This window comes from Bison bison, unplaced genomic scaffold, assembly GCF_000754665.1.
Source record: "Bison bison bison isolate TAMUID 2011002044 unplaced genomic scaffold, Bison_UMD1.0 scf7180017849654, whole genome shotgun sequence".
Lineage (NCBI taxonomy): Eukaryota > Metazoa > Chordata > Mammalia > Artiodactyla > Bovidae > Bison > Bison bison.
In genome coordinates this window covers 14,092-16,703 of record NW_011480227.1, presented here as the reverse complement: position 1 = coordinate 16,703, position 2,612 = coordinate 14,092, and positions in this window count along the sequence as shown.

The following is a 2,612-nucleotide window of genomic DNA, read 5'->3' as shown; positions in this document are numbered from 1 at the left end:
CTTCAAATGAGGCTACAAAACTTGAACTTGTAGTATTGAAAAACATCATTCCTGATCATACTCTTGGCATTTTCAGTCTTCTTATGAGCAATAATGAGTAACAGAAAGGCTAAAAGAAAGGGGAATTATCTTTAAATTAGCAACAATGCTTATGACTAAGGAAGAATAATTATATATATAATTATTATATATATTATATATATATATATATATTCTCCATTTATTTAGAAAGTTATTTTATTATAAAATTATAAGACCAGTTTTTTTTTTTTTTAAGTAAATTTGTTTCAGATATCTTATTTTGGGTGACTTGAACTAAAAGCATCCCAGTAAATGAACATTCTATTTCTTCCTGGGTTTCAGTTTCTCCTTGAAAAATGTTACAGAAAGCCTTGTCTTATCAAACCAGAAATTTAGGGGTCTGCAGTTCTTAATGTCTTAATCCTGTTTATGCACTGTCTCTTCAAACTGAAGTCTTCTTTTCTGAAAACTTCTTGAGTAAAATGTTGTCAGATTAATTTTATTGTACATAGATAATTTATCTAAATATGTACTATTATAGCATTAGTTACATATTATGTGTATATATATATATGTCTATCTCTATTGTATTGAATATATTACCAGAGTTAATGGAAATTTTCTTGAGAAAATTGGTGGTATATCATTGTATTCTCTAAAAGAATCATCATTTAAAGTTTGGGTGATTCTGTACTCAGTTTTCCTGCACAAGTTTTTTTTTTGTGTGTGTGTATGTGTGTGAAAGATGAATTTTTCACTTTAGTTAGTATTGCAGAAACAAAACTATGATATAAATAATCTCAGTGAGCAAAAATTCATTGTTTCAATAGTGGTATAAGTATACAATATCTAATAATATCAGTTGTAAGTTTGAAATATAAACAGCTGGATAGTTTTTAATAACTTGTTTTCTCCAAAAATGCTATAAATCTTGGAAATAAGCTTTACTTAAGTATTATATTATTTGATCATACATAATGTCTGATGCCTTCCAAAATGAAAGTTAAGTGGTGCACTTTAAGGTGTAGATTTCAATCTTTTGAAGGTCATTATACCAAAGTAAGATAAATATTTTCTACCCACCTCTAAGACACATCTGTTTCAGCCTCTTAGTGAGAATTTCTTGTGGCTGTGTCAGTGACAGTTGGTGGGTCTCTATAACCCTTTGAGAACCTAAGTAAAACCCAGGTGATTCTAATACCCACAAATTATCTTTTGCATCCTTTGGGAAGATGTGATTTGGGATTTGCTCTTTAATAAGATCTCTCCATAGGAATTCAACCAGACATCATTTCAGTCTTCTTCTTCTTCTTCTTCTTCTTTTTTTTTTTTTTTTTGTGGCAGTATGACCTATATTACTGAAGTGAGTTCAAATCCATGACTGCTGGGGTCCAGCCTCGGTGGATCCAGAGAATTCGAAGCAGGGATGGTGTCGGCGAGGATCAGGAAACAATTGGTTAATTAAACATTAATAAAGTATTTGACTGTGTGGATCACAATAAACTGTGGAAAATTCTGAAAGAGATGGGAATACCAGACCACCTGATCTGCCTCTTGAGAAATTTGTATGCCGGTCAGGAAGCAACAGTTAGAACTGGACATGGAAAAACAGACTGGTTCCAAATAAGAAAAGGAGTACGTCAAGACTGTATATTGTCAACCTGTTTATTTAACTTATATGCAGAGTACATCATGAGAAATGCTGGACTGGAATAAACACAAGCTGGAATCAAGATTGCCGAGAGAAATATCAATAACCTCAGATATGCAGATGACACCACCCTTATGGCAGAAAGTGAAGAGGAACTAAAAAGCCTCTTGATGAAAGTGAAAGAGGAGAGTGAAACAGTTGGCTTAAAGCTCAATATTCAGAAAATGAAGATCATGGCAACCGGTCCCATTACTTCATGGGAAATAGATGGGGAAACAGTGGAAACAGTGTCAGACTTTATTTTGGGGGGCTCCAAAATCACTGCAGATGGTGACTGCAGCCATGAAATTAAAAGATGCTTACTCCTTGGAAGGAAAGTTATGACCAACCTAGATAGCATATTCAAAAGCAGAGACATTACTTTGCCAACACAGTTTCGTCTAGTCAAAGCTATGGTTTTTCCTATTGTCATGTATGGATGTGAGAGTTGGACTGTGTAGAAAGCTGAGCGCCGAAGAATTGGTGCTTTTGAACTGTGGTGTTGGAGAAGACTCTTGAGAGTCCCTTGGACTGCAAGGAGATCCAACCAGTCCATTCTGAAGGAGATCAGCCCTGGGATTTCTTTGGAAGGAGTGATGCTAAAGCTGAAACTCCAGTACTTGGGCTGCCTCATGCTAAGAGTTGACTCATTGGAAAAGACTCTGATGCTGGGAGGGATTGGGGGCAAGAGGAGACAGGGACGACAGAGGATGAAATGGCTGGATGGCATCACCGACTCAATGGACGTGAATCTCAGTGAACTCCGGGAGTTGGTGATGGACAGGGAGGCCTGGCATGCTGCAATTCATGGGGTTGCAAAGAGTCAGACACAACTGAGTGACTGATCTGATCTGATCTGATCTGAAGGATATAAAAAGTGGTGAAATAAGGATAGCTTAGT